The 22,535-nt window shown below is 41.8% G+C and overlaps 1 protein-coding gene across 14 annotated transcripts in view; it reads left to right on the forward strand.

Annotated features, from left to right (window-relative positions):
• The window catches only part of ZMYND8 (zinc finger MYND-type containing 8), a 110,191-nt gene that overhangs the window by 24,520 nt on the left and 63,136 nt on the right, over window positions 1-22,535 (forward strand). For 2 of the 14 annotated variants that reach the window (XM_087929032.1, XM_026697524.2), the window contains exon 2: window positions 21,251-21,422. The exons of the other annotated variants lie outside the window; for them this stretch is intronic. The gene's annotated coding sequence lies outside the window, so the exon portion shown is untranslated. The remainder of the gene's footprint in view (window positions 1-21,250; window positions 21,423-22,535) is intronic. 14 annotated transcript variants of the gene reach the window in all.

A 22,535-nucleotide genomic window follows, 5' to 3' on the forward strand; every position in this document is an offset into this window, starting at 1 on the left:
TCAATTTATGTAGTTTTTAATCTTTTGCTTTGAACAGGAAAGATGTAATACATACAGGGGATTTTTTTTCTTTTGCTAATTAACTAAATGTTACTGGGTTTATTTTTCCAAAATTTATTAAAAACTGTGTTCCAATTTGAATTTGAATTTTTCACAATAGTCTGTTATACTTGAAATATAAACTTCCTGTTTTCTTCTGAGAACAACATTCTGCTTATTCTTTGTTCACAGAGGCTCTTAATTAATGCATTTGCAGATTAAAGCCCAATTCATACTTCCTCTGGCTTTTAAGTGATGAATGTGCTAGTTTTCAGCAAACTAATCTTATACATTGTTATATAGTTATCCTTCAGTTACCCTATGCTTTTTTTTTATTACCTTATATAATCCAGCATGGCATTTAGTTTTTAGAATCACTTCAGTTACTGATGTTTAAAATCAAAAACTAAGATTCATCTAACAGTTTTTGCAGTAAACATTTTCTCACAACATTGCAAATTGTGCTGTATATTCAATTTGTGTACCATTTTGTAGAAATCCAGCTTGTGCCCTGGCACAAATAAGTCTTGAGAAATAATTCCTTGTCATAGTTTATTCAGGGGAACCATGGACTTGGTAAACTGCAATCTAGTAGTTGTATCCCCTTTGCTATTGTCTTTAACCCTGGTTTGTGGCTGGTTTTAAAGTAAATCCTTCAAATCATTAAAAATGCCTAATCACTGTATTTCCTCTCCCCTCCCCCACAATCTTTTTCTAGAGGAGTTAAAGTTACTTACCCAGTTTTTCTCTGTTATAGAACTGATTAGTATATATAAATGATACTAAGATATAGCTGAGAAATACATTTTACTGCTTTGGTTGTCAAAATTGTGGCCAGGCACATATGCAGTATTTGCAGACGTGCATTACACATTAGCAGCTGGGTGTGGAATCTTAACATTAGAAAATACTGTCTTATGAAGAAACAGGAGAAAAGTGAGCTGAATTAAAATGGCTCCCTTAGGTTTTGTTGAAGAAAGATATGTCTCAAGATCTGCATCTCCAGAGCTATTGCTGACAAAGGAAAGTCTATTTGCATGGACTATCCTTGTGCACATAATGAAACACAGCATCATGAATTCCCCGAAGTTCACCCCTTTAAATTATTTGAATGCTAATTCTTTCTTAGTTCACAAAATATAAATGTCTGCATTGCAGCAAGATGTTTGAGGCAAGGAGAGACAGCAGTGTTGTTCCCGGATCAGCCCAATCATGTTGCTCTGTTGAAAGCCTGACCAATAAAAACAAAATAGGTTAAAGATTGACAGATATTATAGAAAGGCTGAGAAAGGCCTTCCAGAAATTTCTCCCATCTTTGTTCCATTTTAAGTGCAGTACAGAAACTGAGCCAATCTCAAGTATTCCATAATTTGTATGCTTTTACCAAATACCTTAATAACGTTTGATTTCTTATGGTATGTCACATTTAAGAATGGTATGCAAAGAATCACAGTCTGCTTTAAGCAAGATGATGCAGATTTCCTTTACCAACAGCAACTGTATAATCAGATGAACACTTACTCTCCTGTCCTAACAGAACTGAACTAGAGCATTTGAATATTGATTGTAATTTCACTGAATAACATTGCTGAAATAGGCTCCTATGAAATTATTTTGGCACAATATTCCTTTTTTATTTTGGTCAACATAAATTCAATTTATCATTATGATTTAGCCCTCAGTCTCTTTAAAAAAATATTCCAATAACACAGCATAGATAGCAACATGTATACTCATTAAAACAAAAAATTAAAAATTTTAAAAAGTTAAAATGCACATGCCTTTCAGTCTATGTGCAGATTATTTGAGAACCAAATAGAAATGGGTAAAATAACTTGCATTTCTAGAAAGTTTTTCACAGTATTTAGCCACTCTTGAAAAGGAAAGGGTGTTGTGTCCTTCAAAACAAATATCCTATTCTCTCTTTCCCTTCCTCCCTCCTCCCCCCTCTCTCATATGTGTGCGTGCGCACACACACGCACACCTACTTTGTTGATTTTTGAAGTAGTTTTTAGAAGATTCTGACACATTTTCACTACAAATACTGTTTATAAATTTAACATCATTTTGTATAATCTTCTTTTTAACGCATCAGTTCTCTTTTTATTGTAAGATTACCCAGGTTGCAGTGTTTGGTGTACACAGACACTTGTGTGAGTGTTTGTATGTAGGCAAGCATGTTGTATTGTGTGTATGTATAGAAATAAAATCTCATTAACACCTACCATTCAGTATCATTTTTGTACCTCTTCAATAAAGGGACTACATTTGTTTTATACTAGGCAAGAAATTCTACTTATTATAAAGCAGGTGCCACCTTGTAGGTATATAAATAAGTAGTAAATAATCAGTGCCCTGGAGTATGTTGTGACAACTAAAATCCTACATAGCATCTCAGCATTATGGGACAGTTTAATAGTATCAATTATAATAGGTAATCAGATTTTGCTACAAACTAACAATTGTAAGAATCAACCCTAGGAATTACAATATTTCATACATTTATTTAAAACATAAAGTTTTAAGGTAATATTTATTAAACAAGCTAAAAATCGGTTACGAAACTAGATGATTTGTTAAACAAGCTTTTGGGATTCTACAGTTCCTTTTTGTGGAAATATTTGATTTAAACCTCCACTTTCTCCTGGGATTAAAGTGTTGCTATTTGGTTAGCCAAGTGTTGATACATAATTGCCTGATGAATTCTGATATTTCTGAACATTATTGTACATTTCTTATATTTAAAAAATGTATGTCTTAATCTTATCATAAAGCATTTAGTTCCTTTTACTTTCCCCAGATTAGTAGTTATTTTTAATCTTAAAATACATTAGCCTTTCCAGGGTAATTGGAAGAAGAATCAGTTCTTAGAATCTAAGGATTTCCTTAACAAATTAGTCTTCGGCATTTTAGTTTACTATCTAGCGATATTTTATCATCTTGTAATTTTTTTTTTTGCTATTTAACTGTTTTAAAAATCTTACTGCTTAAAAAGGTCATAGTTATTGAATAAATTGCTACCATTTTAGCCTCTGTATAGGAATGAGGCAATGCAGTGCTGTCAGACGCCATTTTAAGAATCCTGCATAAATAGCATAGCTACCGATGAGTAAGAGACTGTTATAGGTGAGTGCTTATACACAGATGCTCTTTATTCAGTTATGACGAGCAAAATAATATCTCAGTTTTATGAAATGCAGTTTTAAACATTTTAATATATGCTTGCTACTTGTACTGTAGAAGCATCAGTTATTTTGAAGATAAAATTGAATTGTAGGTCTTACAGTGATGAGTGTTGTTTTTATTTAAAAAAGATTTTGCCCAAATGATTGTGTCTTTGATAATAAGTTATTCCATTATTGTGACTACATTACAGCCAGTATTGTCTGGTTGTTTCTGTCATTGGATTTCTTATCTGAATGTCAAGTGTAGCAGTTCATTTACAACTTTTCCTCTTTATAGAAAGGTTAGGTAAAAGCATAGGTGTTTCTTCATTTATTCATATGTTAAGTACTGTAATGATGTTGCAGTAAAGAGTAATCCTTAACATACAGTATTTTATTTATGAAAAATGCAATGTTTTTTAAGCAAACTGCAATTCCTTACCAATAAATAATATTTTAGTTATGTAAAATATACACTACCAACATTTTTGATAGTTGGGTTCATTTGTATCCTTCAGTGCTTAGATGTCATCTGAAAATGAGTATTGGGGGGTGGGTGGGGTTTTTTTTTTTTACTACAGTTGATAAATTCAGAGATAAGTTTGGAGGTGAATATAATTTCAAGTCACTTCATATTGTATTTGGCAAAGGTTTACTAATATAAACATATCTGCCTTCTCAAGAAAAGAATACAGTATCAGAAAACAAAGTAAATGTTTTTTGTTATAATACATGTGTTATAGGTGTTCTCTACCCGATTTAATAGTGTATGTGTGTGTGTGTGCGTGCGCACACACACACACACACATACACAAAATCCCAAACAATTACTTTCTTAACTGTGTTTTAAAGGAAACCGTAAAAAGGTTGTTACAATGAATTGGAAGAAAAACTATTCAATATGGGAGGTATCAAGATGATGCACTTTGATCCTTTAATCCTTGTTGTCTTTTAGTATTTACTTATTGCTAAGAAAAAGTGTTACAAATAATATTAAAGTAGAGCTGTTTGGGAAATGTTTCTTTGCCTTATTATCTTTTTGGAACTGATGTATTTAAACAGATTATAAATAAATTGTTGGGCATGGAAAGCACACACTTGAAATATACTGAATCTAGAAAGAAAAGTTATCCTAAAATATTAATCTCCTGCATGGATATCCTGAATATCCATCTTTCATTGCCATCAGTGAAAGTATTAAGTAGCTCAGTATATAGTATGGTAATTTAGGAGAAACAATAATTTTATTGAATTTATGACATTCTTCAAAAATAAAGCAGTCATATTTTCATAATTTTTTTCTGATATATCAAAATATTTTCACATTGTTTCTAAATTTAAAATCTAACTTTAGATTTATCTAGTTTTCTAAAAAAAAAGCATTTCAATCCATAAAATAAACCTTAATTACATAATTTCCCTTTGACAGCTTCATATAGGAAAACAGCTTTGGAACTCCTTTATTCCATATTAAAGCCTAGCACAATGCTTTTAGGTTTGAACTTTACTTTTCAAATGGTTTAACATTTTGGAACATTTCTTTAATAGGAAAGAACAAATTACAAAATTACATTTGAAAACTTGTGCAATGTGTGAGTTATACATATCTTAATTTCTGTTTCTTTTCTCTTTAAACAAAAAGTCAGTATTTGTTTACCATCGTCAAAATGCAAGTTTTACCTAGCCTTAAAAACTATATAATGAACATCATGTTACATAATGTTCAGTTACAATCTGGTATATTGGAAGAAACCATTTAATTCCAAAGTATCTTGCTCAAAAGAAAAATATATTTCTCAATTTTTCTCTCCATTCTATTGCATCTCATCCCATGTTCCATTCTACATGGTTTAAAAAAGTTATCTGATCTGATTCAGAATAATAATTAGATACAATTCCTTTTCACTCCTCTGGGTGGTATGTGTTTCCTCTATCTCAGGTCCTGTACCAGATGCCTGAAAATTTGAGGGTCCTCTGCAGTATCCTAGCATTACACACTTCTGGAGAGAGAACTTTAGATGTTGTTCCTGGAACCTGTTGGAGCCATTGTCCCAGCTTTGGAGTCACTTTGACCTTTGCTTTCCACATCTTTCTAGTTCCTCCTTTAGGCCCTGATACTTCTCCAGCTTTTCATACTCTTTCTTCCTAACATTGCTGTCACTTGGCAACTCTTCTGCTTCTTCTCTCTACCATGATGTCTAATTGATTGCCTGGATCTGTCCATCTGGATTTGGAAGTCCCACAGGAACCTAGTCCTCTTATTCTCCACAGCCTTCTGTGGAATCTCCCATCTGACTTGGGAGATCCAGCTCACACAATTTTCCTGTATACAATGTCAGCTACTTGGTTATGCCATTTCAGTGTATGCTGTTCCTGCCTGTATCTTATAAACTGCCTCTGTGTTGGACTATCTTTGAGCCTTCTCTGCACAGTCTACACCTTTGATTCAATCTAGTGTGGTAGATCTCTGCTGCTCAGATGAATCTGGTGCATAGTGCCTACTTCTTGGGCTGCTATGATCAGTGCCTCAGCGTCTTTCAGTCCAACCCAGTCCAGGGTTTCCTAATGTTGGCTAGCTACCTCAGCTGTCTGAGCTATAAGAAATGCAGGGTCTTGTTTTCCCATGGCACTTTTCTGCTTGATTTTCTTCCTGTGTCTGCTGCTGTCACAAACATTCTCTTAGCAACTCATCTTCTGGCTGATGTGCAATTTCTGGGAGGTGGAAACCTCCACACATTGTGGGGAGCTTCTGAGTCTTCACATCAGTATCCATGTCTCCCTTTGGCCAGCTCACCGTATAGGCAGGATGTCTGAAGGCTAGTAGGGCAATAGGGGCATGCATGTTGATGGTGTGGATCTTATTCTTCCCATTGAGCTGGCTCTGGGAACTGTTTTATTTGTTTGTTTGTTTATTTGATTTATATTGCCGCCTATTCACTCATGGCGACTTGAGGCGGCTTACACAATGTAAAATCCTATTTGAAACAAAAAAATAAAAACAAAAACAATAAGAACTAACAAAAAGAATCAAACTAGTAAAGTACAATAGAACAAAATTTGGGAAAACAAAAAACAAAACAAAAACAAAAACCAACTCCCACCCTCCAACCCTGACGACAGTGGATTACACTAGCCATTTGATGATAAAGCCATTTATCCTTGTTGGTACTTGGATGTTGCTGTCTTCTTTGTGACTGTGGGATACCAAGGTACTTGTAGCTACCAGCAGGCCTCATAATGTCTGCTATCTGGCTTGCTGATAGTTTTACCCCATCAGCCTTAATTCCATTGCTTCTTTTGCATACCATCCAGTTACAATTCTTCAATCCAAATGACATCCCAATTTCTCCATTGACACAGGCGAATTGATGTCTCATTCACCCTTAGCATACAGCTTGAAATCAACCTGTCAGGACCTTCCATGTTGGGAGGTAGGTTATTTGAATAGTAGTGTTCTCTTACAGTGTTCTTTTATTAATAGCAGTGTTTTCCCTTGTGTTTCCAGTTTGGGTGGGAATCCTGCTAGCAACTGATTCATCTATGCTGCTAGGCATTCATGCAGTGCTTTTAGTTTCTTTAGTAGGGGTGGATCATGTCTGGGCCAGGTACTATTCAACTCTTCATGTTTTTGACTTGCTGTTGGATATCTGCCACTATGATGGTGATTGGTTCCTGTTCTAGGAGAATACTGCGGTCTATCTCAGGTCTTGCAGTCACTTTGTACTGTTGTCTTCTCTTTCTCCCATACATTCTTCTAGTACTGTTCAGTTTTTCTTCTGTAGTTACTATGTTGTAACACTGCAGTTGGGAGTATAACTTGGAAGGTTCTTTGTAGAACAGGGTGTTTAATCTCTGGTTCTCTAGTGTCTCCTTAGCCTGGTAGTCAGTGCTGTGACCCTTTGTTTAGCAATCTCTCTGGCTTCAGATAGAGTCAGGACCTTCTATTTTTTTCAGTAACCAAGGCTTATCATTACACCATTCTGTAGTAGTTCTACCAGTTGACTAACTTCTCTGCAAGTTGCCCTGATTTTAGTGTCCAATCTCATTTTCCAGGGGATTTATGTTCTTCTGATTGTGTAACCAAATATAGAGATTATAGCAACTAGGATTATAGCAACTGTAGCATATATCAGTTCATTGCATTGATTTATGGTGGTAGTAGGGATTGTTGTAAAGGCTCTACTGGCATCTTCAGGTGTACTTTCTGATGGTACATTACTGCTGAGCTCAGGTTGAGTATTGATTGTAGCTAGTTTATTCATTGTCTTATGCCCAGCTGCTGTGCTCTGCAATGGAGGGGGTGGCAGCGACATTCCAGTTTCAGCTGTTGACTGCATATCCAGTTGTTCTTCCAGGTCTTTTTGAGTCTATAATGTGTAGTTTGGCTATCTCCAGTGGTGTGCACAGCTTCCTGTTTAAAAAAAGAATATTGGTAGCTCAGAGTTGAACTGTGAGTGCTCTCTGATTGTTTTCTTACAGCTGTCTCATTACCAAACTAGGTAACACAAGTGTTAATAGTAAGGAGTAAGGTTTGCTCTTATTTTATATTTATAAGAAGTCCTCAACTTACAACTATTTGTTTAGTGACCATTTGAAGTTACAATGGCATTGAAAAAAGTGACTTCTTACATGTATGGTTATTGCAGCATCCCCACATGGTCATTTGATTAAAATTCAAGCACTTGGCAACTGGGATCCATGTCCTTGGGTCATGTGATCACCATTTGTGATCTTCCAACATGCAATAGTCAATGAGAGAAGCCAGGTTTGTTGAATGACTACATGACTTACTTAACAACTGCAGTGATTTGCTTAACAACTGTGGCAAAAAAAGGTCATGGAATGGGGTACAATTCACTTAAAGTTGAAATTTGGTTCTCAATTGTGGTCATAAGCTGAGGACTGTCTGCAATGACTTGTCCTGTCAGTGATGGTGGAAGTGTTTTGGTAGTTCCTTAATTGGGTTGTTGTTTACTGTTAGTTTGTTTAGCAGTTCCTTGATTGGGGTATTGTTTGCTTCTTGATTGTTAGTCTAATGTTAATTTTGGAGTTCATTTCTGCTCCTCTTGTGTTGATTGTTCATAAGGAAGTATTTGGGCCTTTTTGTTTTCTTTTTGGCTTTTTGATTTTCTTTTTTGAATGGTATGTTTGTTTTTTATCTCTATGTGCTTGTTGATAGCCAGTTTGGCTGAGTGCCAGGCTTCCAGGAATTCTCTGGCATTTTTTGGATTTAGCTTGGTCTAGGATGCTTATAGTTTTCTAATTAAAAAACTGCAGTAGTGGAGCATTTGATTGGTATGGGTAGTTTTACAATAAACTTGTGTCTCTCATTTACCATCACTGCCTCTGCTGATGAGGATATCCAGGAAGGGTAGTATATTGTTGTTTTCTTCTTCCTTTGTTAATTTTTATTCCTTTGAAGATGATGTTTATGGTTTTGTGTCTGTTCTCTAGTTGCTTCTTTTTTATTATGACAAAGACGTTATCTGCATACCTGATCCATACTTTAGATTGTATGTATGGGAGTGCATTGCATTATGGTCTTTGCTATTAGTCCTAAAAGTTGGATTAATGTTTCTTTGATTTCTGGATATAGTTGTCCATCGAACTGAAAGTATTGGTTAGACAAAGATTGATAAGATCCATGATATCCATGGATCCATGGTATTTAGATCTTGATATATTTGGCTAGGTCTGCTGTGTTGCGTAGTAGTGCTGTTATGGATTCTTTGGCTAATTCTGGGTCTGTGGATATAAAAAGTCTGTAACATCAAGTGAGATTCTGATTTCATTTTTATCTATTGTCGCAGTGATTCTTTGGAGACAGTGTTGATTATTTGCTTCACGCTGTGAGGTGTCCAAACTTGTTTGTTAATTGTTTGGTGATATTGTAAGTTGAGGTCCATGATAACAATACATTTGGATGGGGAGGTATATCTGGCTTGTACATTTTGGGGCATCCATGGAAGCATGAGAGGACAGGTTCACTATTTTTCCTCTGCCATTGGTCATTGGTGATTTTACCTTCCTCGATGAAGTTGCTGACAATTCTCTTGATCCAGTTCTCTATAGTTTTTGCATTGGATTGGTGCACTGGGATTTTGCACTGGGATGTTTCTTTGTTTCCTTCTAATTATTTTCATTTTTTGTATAAATTATGATCTGTCCATGATAACAATGGGTCAACTTGGTCTGCTAGTAGGATGAATAGTTTCTTTGGGTAATTGGTTTTGTTCTCATCTTCTGGTCTGTGATAGGATAATTTGTTTGATTCTTTCTTGGGTCTTGTAAATCCTATGGAAAACCATTCCTATTATCACTGACAAGGCAAGCCACTAGAATATAAAATGACAGGCACTAGAATATAAAATGACAGCAAATCCCACTCCTTACTAGCACTAATGATGTTACCTAGTTGGTAATAAAATATCTGCAAGAAAACAACCAAACTCAAAGAGCACCAGACTCCAGGGCTTCCTCTTCACTATGCTAAAGAGTTGAATAACTAGCTGTTTCTGAAGTAGTATGGATATGAGTCTTCTGTTGATCCATAATTCCCTCATACGTTTCAGATATCCCTACAATTAGGTTTACTGTTGTTGTAGTATTTCATCATTTCTGAGTTTTCTTGTTTCTTTTATGTATGGTTTGTTCCAGTAGCCCATTTATCATTATTGTTCTACATTCCCCAACATTTGGTGCAGACCTTGTTAACTAGGTCAATTTCTAATTGTGGTCCTTAGTCCATGTCATTCTCTTATTCGAGATAGGCAGGTAAGCGTAATGGAACCTTTGCCCAAAGACCAGACAGGATTCTAATCTTGGTCTCTTATATAAAATGGGGCACTCTATCCACTATGCCAGGGGTCTCCAACCTTTTGGACCTCAGGGACCACCAAATTCATCATTTTAAATCCTGTGGACCACTAATATGATTTTTTTTTTAAATCATATTAGTTCTAAAAAACTAAAAAATCATATTAATTTTTAAAAAAACCATCTTTGTTCTGCTGCTGGAGGATGCAGCCCATCTTCCAGCAGCAGAACAAACTGCAAGGAATCTCAGGGCCCAGTCATGAGAAGTCACATACTCCTGGAAGATTGGGAAGAAATCTCTGGTCCGCTGGCCTCCCACTCTGGTGTACCTTGGCAACTAAGTATTTATCTCTGCCCCTTCTTTCCTGTTTTGTCTGCTGGATCTACGCAGGGGGACATCAACCTAGCTTGACCCTTGGGGCACTGTGTGTCCTGACCAGGCACTTTCTCTTGGGTGGGAGGCCCAAGAGAAAGTACCTACTCCAGGCACACAGCCTTCCAGGAGCCTCTTTTGTATTCCTTCTTTTAAGAAACTTGGTCAATCTGAGTGAAGGAAAATGAAGATGGGGAGATTGACAGTGGTGGGAAAGTCAGTCCCATATTCCACAGCTGAAGTAGCCACAGCTGCTCCTGGATGACCTCTTTAGTCAGTCGTGGGACTACTACAGCTCTGGAATATGGGACCAGACTGTTTGGGGAGGAAAGGCAGCACTCTGGCTGAATGGGGGGGGCAGGGGGCAAGTGGGGACTGTCCTGGGGGGTGAAGTTGGGAACTGTGGGGCAGAGCAAAGGGAAAGGCAGGGTCTTTTGGGGGAAAGAGGAAGGATTTAATACTGATGGGATTCAAAAGAAGCCACACAATTCCTGGGAAGGTCTGGCTGAGGAAGAACCAGCTTCCCCTCAAATGGAAGAAAAGCAGAGCATCCCCCATCTGGTCTCCTGTCATTTTCATATCTCCCCCACGTCAGAAGAAACCCCTCTCTCCTTCACCAGGTGTGGCTGCCTGGAGTTGGGGGAGGGAAGGAGGGCCGGGCTGCTTCCATCCCTCCCTTTGCCTGCACCTTCCAAAGAAACAGAAGAGTGGGCAGGGGGCTGAACTGAGAGACCTCGGGGTAACTGCTGCTGGGAGAAGCAGAGGCAGAAAGGGGGCTTTGCTGTCCTTGGGGGCAGTGCCCCTCGTCCGCTCCTTCAGGGGCTTCTCAGCAGGCAGCTGCCCGCAGAAGGACCTGCCGCCCTCAGGGCTGGCCGGTAAAGGCCGGGGAAGTGATTAATTGGGGGAGGAGAAAGTGGGGGCTTCTCCTACCCTGGGGGCAGGATTGAGAGAGCTCAGGTCTGTGGCTGAGGAAAAGCTCCAGGCTATGCCAGGGCTCTTCCAGCCTCACCTGGAGGCAGGCAAGGAAAGGGGGGGGAGGCTGACAATTTTAACCGCCCCAAGAGGAGAGTTGCTTCCCTCCAACAGCCTCTAACTTTGCACCACCACTTCTGCTGTACCTTGCCTCTCCTTGCCCGGAAGGGGAGCTGTGCGCTGTTTCTTCCCCGCCCGATGGTTGCACCTCCCAAGCACTGCTTCCCAACTGCCCACCTTGCAGAGCCCACGGGGGGGCCGAGAGAGGCTCCCCCTCCAGCCAAACTGTCAAGTGCTCCTCGAGAGAGACGATTTCGCAGATAGCTTGGCCACTTGTTAGTGGAGAGAAGTATCCAGAGTCACCGTCATATCTCAAGAGCCTGGCCAAAGTTTTCTGTGCCGCTTCAGTGGAGCACTCAAGAGACAAGAGTTTGCAGGGGGCTGATTTATGGACAGCAGAGCTAGGGTTGATTCCGACTGCTTCTCTCTGCACTACTGATGTGGCTTACCAAGACCCAAGCGGCAGGAGACGAAGGCTGCCTTGGCGCCACCAGCTGCTGCAAATATATCGCAGCGAAGGAAGAATGCTGATGCTGCGCAAATGTGAGTAGTCCTTCGCTCTCTCAACTTCCAGCCACGGCCGCTTCAGCCCACTGCACTGTACCCACCCCCAGCAATAGCATCATTACCTCGTTCCGGCTGGTGAAGGCTGTGCACGTGCCAGCCCCTATGGCAGAGATTTCCAGCCCCACCACGGGCCAGTCCAATATTCCAGAGCTGTAGCAGTCATAGGACTGGCCCTTTGGTCATCTCAGAGCAGCTTCTCCATGGCAGGCCAGTGCACCCAGGTGGATGAGCTGCTCCAAGATGACCAAAAGGCCAGTCCTGTGACTACTACAGCTCTGGAATATGGGACCGACTTCCCCACCAACGTCAGCAAGCCACACTGGAGCGGATTGTGTTCCCACACGGCCCAGATTAATGGTTTTTGGGACGATTTCTCTGCGGACCACCTAATTTTTTTCGCTGAGCACCAGTTAGCGACCACTATACTATGTTATCTATACCCTCTCCCCAAACATATATTGGAGAGCCTGGTAACCCATTTGCACTTCTTGGTTCTAGTCAACTTATTTACGAAATATCACATAGATGTGAAACCACTTCTGTTTCTGCATTCATTTGGTTCTATTATGAAATGTTTGTTTTAATAGTTAAAAATGGCATGTATTATCTCTTAAGAAGAGTTGGAATGGCTCTTTTTGAAACATAAGAATTTTCATAATTTTGAACACTGTAGTAGGTAAAAAGAGTAGATTAAGGCAGAAATAATTTTTTCTATCTAACTATATTAGTCTCCCTCTCCAAAGCACACTTACTATTTCAAAGAAATATTTAGATATATTAGAAATTAATTTAGAATATATCACACACTGTATGCTAATAGATAGCTTCTGTACCAAGATGTTTGGAGGCCCATACAAACCAGTAATCTCTTTAAAAGTAGATTATGGAAGGCAAAAATGTTTAGTTTTCCATGAATCAGTATTAGACTGATCATGTTTATAATTTAACATACTCATGAACAATCTCATTATTGTTTAAAAATGCAAATAAAACTTTTATGTGGGATGATAAAATATGGAACAAACTGTACATTGTAGAAGAACCCTGAGTGTCGCTTTGATTACAGAATACCAAGTGAGGTAATAATGAGTTCAGTTGTAAAATGGTATGCTCTAAGCCAGCAGTCCCCAACCTTTTTGGCACTAGAGACTGGTTTCATGGAAAGTGGGGGAATGATGGTTTCAGTTTTGCTCAGTTGCTTGTTGCTAACCTCCACTTGTGTGGCCCGGTTCCTAACAGGCCACAGGGTTGGGGACCCTGCTCTAAGCAAAGTACCGTATTTCCCCATGTATAAGCCACCCCTTTTTTCCAAAATTTTCAAGCCCAAAAAGTAGGGGAGTGGCATATACAAAGCAGGTACACTTTTTATACGTGAAAAATGCATAAAATAATAAAGTAGGAATAAACTGGTTTTCCAGCAGTATGCTATACTTTTTGTAAAAATTGTACGTGATGATACGATTACGAGTGCGAGTACGCGATAGAAATGCATACGCTAGGCATCGGCCTGAATGCTTCGTTCCTACTCTTGTTCGATCGTAGATTGCTAGCGTCGCCTCGCACCGCTTTAAGCGTCATGACCGGTTGTAGATCTAGATTCGAATTTTGTTTCTTTCTAAATTTTCTTTCTTCATAACTTGTTTCTCTAATAAAATATTTTTTTCAAAACTTCACAGTCCAAAAATTGGGGGGGTGGCTTATACAAAGGGGGTGCTTATACATGGGGAAATACGGTATTTCTAATACAGTGTATGCAGTGGTGGGCTGCTGCATGGTCGCACGGGTTTGGGCAAACCCTTAGTTCTCCCATGAGCTGTTCAGAGCATCCAGTAGTGGGAGGTGCTTCAGTCTCTGCATGTGTAGGCTGGGCTTAATTTGTGGGACGCTCCTCCTCCACGGTACTCCTCCCCAGTGTTCCCCAGTTTTTGCTCAGCCTCGTGAGAGATAGGCAGTGCTTGTGATTCTTCCTTGGCCGAAACAGGAAAAATTCTTTCGTTGCCAGCAGGTTTGACAGTTAATCAGCTTGTCTTTAGCCTTCTATGCCATTCCGATTTCTCAAGTTGGCTCGCATTGTAGAGATCACAGCCAGACAGCTCCGACTTAGGGAAGCGCCAATTCGCGTCCCAAAGCGGCGGGAGGTTTTTCAGCGCTGCTCCGTGCCCCCTCCCCACAGCCGATATTTCTACCCCTGCCATTTTGACCGATTGCTGAAGCATTTTCTTTTAATCAATCAGCGGGGTGACTTTTCGCTCCAAACTGAGTTGTATCGCTCTCCCCCCCCCGCCCCCCGAATCCCATTTGGAGTGGAGGATTCAAACACTTGGTACCTTCCACCCCTCCCCGCCGCTTAGCTTCATAGAAAAAGCCATTGGAGGCTATTCATTTACAAGGTGGATTTTGCTGCTGAGGAGCGCGCCAAAAGATTCATGGCTGGAGGCCATCTTTTATTTCAAGACCTCGTGGCCGCGCGCCAATATTCATTCTCATGCTGTGCGAGGTAGCTCTTCTCGGAGCAGAGGTTCCCTTCAGATATTCTGGGAACCATTATACCCTCGTCTTGGTTTGTTTTTCATTCGAGGCTATTCTTACATTTAAATTGTTGGCTTAACCCTCACAGCCCAATTAACCTAGCGGCACAACAGCGAGCACCCAGGCCTGTGTCCGCCTGTTCAGGGAAGTTGTTGAAGGCCTCTACCCTTATCAATCTGGGCCTTTAGGCATTCGCAATTTGGCTGTTTGGCTTTGCTCTGCACGTAACATCGTGCCACTTAATTAACATTGTTATACTTATTATCATAGATATATATATATATATATTAGTGGTAATAATAATAATAATAGTAATACTAATAATAAATTTCTCTTCAGTATAATATTTTAATTTCAATAAAATATTACTGAGATACGACTCATTTTAGATAAGTATTATTCAAAAAAAGAAAAGAAAAGGGGGCAATAAAACCATTATTAGGGCAACCGGTCTATCCTCAGATCAGGCCCCTGGGTGTGCCAACCTCCTTCACAGTATTGCATTGTATAACAAGCATACTGCAATTCCAATTTGAATCGAAATGGCAGACAGTAGCAGCTCTCAGACCTCATCCTTGAAGGCAAAAGCCAAATCTCAACACAAACCTAAGCAGCCTAAGGGGAATTCTAAAGCCTCAGAAAGGGACGCTATCAGGTGCCATAAAGCTTTACAAAAACAGATAAGCGCACCTGGGAGGCACACAATGTCTCACAGGACTTCCCCTCCTCCAGCCCAGGTCCGTCTACCTCTTTCCACCCTCCTCCCCTCTCATCCAGGCGCAGCTTGGCTCCCCAAGGCCAACAGGCCCAAGTGCCTGGGACACCGACCACGCGAAGGGCTCCTGAAGCCACATTCACTCCGATGGCTGCTGGTCTTCGTCAGGGCGATAGTCTTACTGAGGAGGTTCCAGAGAGGATGAAAGCCTGGATGGAGCTGGCAATCCGCCAGGTAATCGCAGCGGGGCTTCAACACGCAGTTATGACCAGGGAATATCCTGTGATCACCGATCATGATTCCCAATTTCTGAGGTCATTGACCAGGTCGGAGCAGCACCATACCCAGGTACATTTGCAGGGGGAGGTCCCCCTCCAAGGGCCGACGGAGGAGGAGGAGGAAGAAGTGGATCAAATTGATCAAAAGGAAGAGACTGAATCAGGATCAATACATGATAGTGAGCCCCGTCAGAAGCAGACCCCTTAAAAAGGGGAATGTCTGAGGGCCTTATTCCTGACCAACCTATTTTTACAGGCTTATTTCGCCCACAGCTTTTCAGATCTCTCTTGTTTAAGGCAAAAAATACTGCATGCCTAAACAAGTCGACCCCTTCCACCACACCAACTCCTTTGGAAGAGGGACCAGAGGATCTGATTTTCAACCAACCAGTAGTTGAAGTAGAGGTGATCCCAGTTCCTCCCATGTTTTCAGACCTGGTACAGAAGCAGTGGACCTCTGCAGCGGTGTACACAGCCCCCACTGGATATGACAGGAAATATTTCAATTTGGCCCCTGATTTCTCAAAATTATTGAATACTCCCGAGGTAGATCAACTATAGTGTCCTGGGAATGGGGGAGATTAGCATCCTCCCCCATTCCCAGTGATGCACTGGAGGCATTAAAGCCAGAGGAAAAACGGGCCGAGCTAGCACTACGCAGAGCCAATCAGTCTGACACATGGGCCATCAGAGCAGCCATGGCCGCCTCCTTCACGTGTTCGTCTCTCAGATGGCTCCGCCTCTTACAGGAGCATGTCCCTAATTCTAACCTTAGAGCGCACCAAGATATTGCTAAACTCATTGCTGCTGCTGAATTCTCAGCTGATGCAATTTATCATGCAGTCAAGTTTTCAGCCAGGGCCATTACTTCACATGTCACAGTGCGACTCTTGCTATGGTTAAAACATTGGCAAGCCGACTTTAAGCACAAATGCAAGCTGGCTTCATCCCCAATTGTGGGAGACAGACTGTTTGGCCCTTCCCAGCTCTAGCTTCCTCATCGGTCATACCACCGAACGCCGAGAATGCACTGAAGGTAGAAGACCAAAAAGAGGAGACGCCTTGCCATCAGAGTATCCACGATAGCATCTTTTTTCACATGTGCCTCTCTGAGGTGGCTGAGGCAGTTGCAGGGCAGAATTCCACCTGAGGACCTTAGGGTGCATCAGGATCTAAATAAGATAATAGCTGCAGCACAGTTGCCAGCAGATGCCATGCTCACTGCAGCCAAATTTTCTTCTAGGGCCATTGCCTCTTCTGTAACATTATGTAGATTCCTTTGGCTACGAAATTGGCAAATAGACTCCAAGAACAGCCCCCTTTAAGGGGGTGAGGCCTTTTGGGGAGTCTCTGGATCCCTTTTTAACAGAGACCAGAGACAAGTGCAAGATACTCCCTTCTCGGGAGGCGCCTTGATTATCGGCCTTCACTCTATTTCAGGAGGCCCTCCTTTAGACATGGGGAGGCTGGAGTGAGCTTTCCCCGTCAAAATAGGCCCTTCTTCCAGACATCTTCTCAGGCCGATAGAAAGGCCTTTGGTGCCAGAAGCCGTCAGAGGCCAGAGGGCTTTCCGGGGCTCTGGTGGGCCCTTTAGACGCAACAAGTGACGCCAGAGACATCCATCCCATAGGGGGTCATCTGGGTCTCTTTTGGCAGAAGTGGGAAGAGACCACAACAGATGCTTGGATCCAGGCGACTATACGATCAGGACTTTCCCTGGAATTTCTTTCCTCCCCCTCCCCCAAGAGCCTTTATGTGCTGCCCCATCTCCAGAGACCCAACAAAGAGGGCACTCATGGAATCGGCGATCCAACATTTGCTGGATATCCACACCATCAAGCTGGTTCCAGGGAACCAGAGGGGATGAAGGTTTTATTCAATTTGTCATCCCAAAGGCCTTGGGGGGGGGGGCTGTTGAGCAATTCTCAACTTGAAGGGGCTCAACAGGCATCCAATATACAGAAGATTCAAGATGCACTCAATCCTCAAGGGAATTCAGGAGGGAGACTTTTTGGCTTCGGTAGATCTGATGGAGGCTTACCTCCATGTGCCCATCCATCCAGCCCACGGCCAGTTTCTGAGGTTTTCCCATGGCGGCCATCACTTTCAATACAGAGCTCCTCTGTTCTGCCTGGCATCAGCCCCATGGACATTTACCAAGCTCCTGGCAGTTGTATGGGCATACATCAGGTCCATACCCCAAAGGATCCAGTATTATCTGGATGATATCCTGATAGAATCCTCTTCCCGACCTCAAGCGGAGGAGGATCTGATAAGAATCAGGATACTTTGGGAGCACGGGTTCTCGATAAACCTTGACAAATCCATCTAGTCCCGTCGACTCGTCTCTTGCATTTGGGGCAATCATAGACACTCTGGCGGGGCAAGTCTTCCTCTCCCAGGAGCATTGGGACAGTATAAGGGCTGTGACGGATTAGATCCTGTCTTCCAGAGAGGCCTCTATCATCTTGCTGTCTCAGCTTCTGGGCAAGATGATCTCCTGTATCGGCATTGTTCCCTGGACCTGCTTCCATGCCCGGAGTCTGCAGTGATTCCTGTTGCCCTATCAGAAGGTGGGCAGGGGCAACTCAGCAATGAGGGTGGATTGCCACAGGCGGTACTTCCTCATTTCACTGGTGGCAGTCCCAAGCCATGGATCAGGTGTATTTGTACAGGGAGCCCCAGAGACTTTTCATTACCACCGATGCCAATCTGTACGGTTGGGCGGCTCACCTAGGAATCCAGGTTACCCAGGGACAATGGTCACAGGAGGAGCTCGCCCACAACATAAACTGGCTAGATCTCAGGACAGCCCGCTTAGCTCTCAAGGGTTTATAGCAGGAGGTATCAGAGAGGCATATCCTTCTCCTTATGGACAATGTGGCCACCAAGGCCCACATAAATTGCCAGGGGGACATTCGCTCCAGATCCCTGATGCAGGAGGCAACTCAATTGTGCCAGTGGGTGCAGAGGCATCTGTTATTGATATGAGCAGAACACATCTCGGGGATTTCCAATGTGCAGGCAGACTGGTTGAGCAGGATCACGGTCGACCAGTTGGAGTGGTGACTGCATTGTAGTCTGTTCCAGGAGATGTCGGAACGGTTTGGCCGGTTGATTCTGGACCTCTTTGCCTCTCCAGAAAACACACAACTCCCAAGGTTTTTGCAAGGTTTCCAGCACTGGGGACAGAAGGGGTCAACGCTCTCAGGTGCAGGTAGCCCCAGGGTCTATTGTATGCCTTTCCTCCCCTCCCTCTGATCCTGGGGACAATCAGAAAGGTACTGTTGGAGAGGGTGGAGGTTTTGTTGGTAGACTCTTACTGGCCCAGGTGATTGTGATTTGCCGATCTGATAGGCCTGTCATTCTCCAAACCTTGGAGGATTCCCCCGGAAAGTGTCTCCCTCAGCTGGGTCCAATCAAACATCCGGAGCCAGAATCGTTCCAGTTGACAGTCTGGCACTTGAGCGGGGGCTCTTGAAGTGGGCGAAGTTCTCCAAAAAGGTCATTCAGACAATACAGGCAGCCAGACGACCTTCCACGACCAGGATATACGATACCATGTGGAAGATATTCTGAAGTTGGTATTCCAGCCACCAATTGGATCCCACTTCAGTGTTGGTAGCAGATGTGTTGGAGTTTCTGCAAGATGGTTTGGACAGAGGTCTCTCCCCCAATACCTTAAAGAGGCAGGTGGCAGCTATGGCCTCGGTGCTTTCATTTGATGACTCTTGCCCAGCACCCCAGGGTGAGAGCATTCCTTCGCGGAGCCATGAATTTGAAGCCACTGGTGGTTCACCGATACCCCACTGGGAGTTGCCGAAGGTCTTGCAGGCACTGACTTCTCCATTTGAATCTTTGCGTGAAATTAGTCTGCGCCTGTTGACGTGCAAGGTGTCATTCCTAGTGGTCATTACATCGGCAGGCATATCTCAGAGTTGGTGACCTTATTAGTTAGAAAGGACCTTTGTGTTCTTCATGTGGACAGGATGGTTCTGCAGTTGGACCCCACCTTTCTGCCCAAGGTGAATTCCTTATTCCATCGCTCACAGGAGTTGATTTTGCCTGACTTTTATCCAGAGCCTAAACATGCTCTGGAGAGGAAATGGCACACCTTGGATGTCAGGAGGGCCCTCTGCATTTACATCAAGCAAACCTCTTCTTTCCGGAAGTCAGAGTCCCTGTTCGTCTCCTTTCAGCCGTCAACTTTGTGCTGCAGGGTGACGCCTTCCACCATGGGTTGCTGGCTCAGGGTCTGTATTGCAAAAGCCTATGAGCTGCAGGCTCTTCCCGTGCCCAGGAGAATCACCGCGCAGTCTACCAGAAGTGCAGCAACTGCTGCAGCCTGAGCGATGCAGGCATCGGTTCAATTTGTCGAGCTGCAATGTGGTCATCTGCGACACCATTCATCAGACACTATAGGATTGATTCTTTTGCCTCTGCAGAGGCAGCCTTTGGCAGGTGAGTCCTGCAGGGTGTACATGTAGAGGTGGGGACTTCAGACCAATTCCTGCCCGTAGAACAGCCAACAGCCAGCTTTGGTATGTCCCAGCCTGGATTCTCCCTTCGGCTCAGTGAAGAAGTTGTTCCAATCTGACAAGCCTCTCTTCTTGGGGAGTCAAAGGGAGAATCCAGTCCCACCCTGAAGTCTGTCTGGTCAGAGTCAGGAGAGGGACTTTCATAGAGAGGACTATCTTTCAGAGGACGATGGACAGCGGTATTCACTTAGACTTCGTTCAAAACTGGGGACCGTTACCTGGGGGCGTGTCCTCAGAATTCAACTCAGTCTGCAGAGCAACGAGGCTAGAGACAACCCAGCCTAGATTCTCCCTTCGACTCCTCAAGAAGAGGCGTGTCAGGTAGGACCAACGCCTCTTCTAATCACTAGCTGGGCCCGCCCATCCACCCTTATGCTAACCTTTCCTTATATAACTAACTTTCTGGCTTGTTCCCCCTGCCCATGCTGCTCAACTGAGTTCCGTGCTGCCCCTGCTGAACTCGCCTGAGTTGGTAATGTAAGTGCAACCCACCTAGTATATAATACTATTCAGCCATTTTTATGCTATTTGTACAAAAACTGGGGACTATAATAGATAATTTATTAGCAGTATTGGTTAAATATGCTATAACATTAAAAACATTAGAAAGAATAATGAAAATAGAACCATATTCGTTCTTGGTGTTATATTGGGAGTTCGTTTGGATTTTCAGCATTATGATTTTTGAGAACTATAGAAAGCATTTCTTCTCTTAACCATTGTTTTATTTTTGTTCAGAACCAGCTTTTGTATAAAAATCCTGGTTATCATACCCTAGGGCTCTCCATTACATATGAAGAGGAAATGGAACATCTTAAAGTTTATTTTTGTTAAAGCGGGAAAGTAATAATTTATAAAGCCATAGGCAGATGTACAGACATACTTATTTTGAGCTTCCCAGAAACATTCAGCTAACTGATCCTGAATAGAGAATTCTGTTTTTTTTTAAAATGAAATGCAGCAAATTAGTTTTTATGAAATGATTTTTAATACACCTGCTATGTTTGTCCTATGTAAATGTTTCTGACATTTAGACAGCTTTACCAGGCATATAGACATTTTCTAATTATGTTTTCTAATACTTGAGCTTCAATATCAATTAATACTTGATATTTCTAGCTATTTCTTTCAAGTTTAAACAATCTGGAAAGCAGGTTGCTAAAGCTTAAAATTTCTTTTTTATTTGTTTTTCAACTTAGATTTATAGATTTTTACACTATAGATAGTGTAGATGAATGGATGACTCCAGATGACTGGAGGAGAGCAGAAGTTGTCTCTGTCTTCAAAAAAGGGGTAAAGGAAGATCCAGCAAGTAACAGAGCTGTCAATCTAACATCGATACCTGTGAAGCTTCAAATCATAAATCAATCTGTAAGCATTATACCAACTATTTGTTAATCACACAGAACCCAGCATGGGTTTGTCTTGTCCATTCCAAAAATTCAGCAAAGTGCTTGAAAAATGCCTGGTGACATACTGATTAGCAAGGTACTGAAGTGTGGATTAGATGAAAAGAGCAGAAAAATAGCTGGCTCTGAAACAGTACTGAAAGAGTGCTTCTCAAAGGTCATCACAGAGAGATACTAGTTAGCATACTTCAAGGAACAGTTCTTGATTCTCTGTTGTTAAATATTTTCATTGAGGGGCAGAGAGAGTACTTTTCAGACTTGCAGAAGATGTAATTTGGGAAGAATAGCCAATATCCTAAACAAATTTCAAAACGATCTTGAAATTTTTCAAGTAACAATGGAATTTAAGAAATAGGTGCAAAATTTGGTTAAGGATGCAAAAATCTAAATGCTCAGGTATAACTAGGAAAAACCTGACCTGACAATTGTATCTGTGAAAACTTTAATTAAAACCAGCAATGTGATTGGCTCCAAGGAAATAAAGTTGTTGCTGTTATTGTTATTTATTAAATTTTGAGGCCATCTGATTCCAGAACAAGACTAGGCATGGGCAGCTTCTCCTTGAGTCGATGGGAGAATCCAGGTTGGGTAGTCTCTAGCCTCGTTGCTCTACAGACCGAGTTGAATTCTGAGGATACAACCCCCTGGTAATGGTCCCCAGTTCTTCACTCAGTCTCAGCTCATTCAGACAACCCTAAAAGGGCTCTGAATTATTTGAGATTTGGAAGAATCATTCTACTCCCTGGATTTTCCTAGCGTGTTGGATTTTCGAGAGAGGTTTGACAACTGTCCAACTTGGTCGGCTCAGCTGCTTTGGTTTTTTTTTCGCGTTTTTTGTATTTTCACGCCTTTTATTTTTCTGGTTAATTTATTTTCCCTTAACCATATGCATATCCATAAAACATGGTTCACAGTGGCTCCATGGCTACCCTATCCCAAGACCTGGCAGAAGAGCTACATTTTAAAAACTTCTGGAACATCATCAGAGTGAGAGCCAGCTGAGTCTGATAGTTTTATGCTGTTTCATGGAAATTATAATTTTCATAGTAATTATTGTATTATGCTAGGTTTTTGT

The sequence above is a fragment of the Pseudonaja textilis genome, chromosome 3 (genome assembly GCF_049901715.1).
Source record: "Pseudonaja textilis isolate UNSWEBS1 chromosome 3, rPseTex1.2, whole genome shotgun sequence".
NCBI classification, from domain to species: domain Eukaryota; kingdom Metazoa; phylum Chordata; class Lepidosauria; order Squamata; family Elapidae; genus Pseudonaja; species Pseudonaja textilis.